This window comes from Alligator sinensis, unplaced genomic scaffold (genome assembly GCF_000455745.1).
Source record: "Alligator sinensis unplaced genomic scaffold, ASM45574v1 scaffold13_1, whole genome shotgun sequence".
Classification (NCBI taxonomy): Eukaryota; Metazoa; Chordata; order Crocodylia; family Alligatoridae; genus Alligator; species Alligator sinensis.
In genome coordinates, this window is record NW_005841909.1 from 901,592 (window position 1) to 901,879 (window position 288).

Consider the following 288-nt stretch of genomic DNA (forward strand, 5'->3'; position numbering starts at 1 on the left):
GCTCCACGCCCCCTCCTCCGCCCCGGCTCCCCGGCCCAGCCCCGCAGATCCCGTACGCCCGGACCCCTGCAGCCCCTACATGCCCCCATACACCCAGACCCCTATAGACCCAGACCCCTGCAGTCCCAGACCCTTAGATACCTTTAAAGAGCCAGCCCCTGAAAGGTCCAGGTCCCTACAGTCCCCTGACAGACCCAGACCCTACAGTCTCGTAGACCGCTGCGGTCCCCTCGAGACCCAGCCAGTGCCCTACACCCCGCCGGAGGCGCGCGGCCGGCGGGGCGGGGG

At 69.8% G+C, this 288-nt stretch overlaps 1 protein-coding gene across 2 annotated transcripts in view; it reads right to left on the bottom strand.

The window, feature by feature from the left end:
- PELI2 (pellino E3 ubiquitin protein ligase family member 2) overlaps positions 1 to 252 on the bottom strand; it is a 119,384-nt gene extending 119,132 nt beyond the window's left edge. The window contains exon 1 of one of the 2 annotated variants that reach the window (XM_025197901.1): positions 142 to 252. The gene's annotated coding sequence lies outside the window, so the exon portion shown is untranslated. The remainder of the gene's footprint in view (positions 1 to 141) is intronic. The other variant, XM_025197900.1, reaches the window with a different exon arrangement.
- Between the last annotated feature and the right edge of the window lie 36 nt (positions 253 to 288).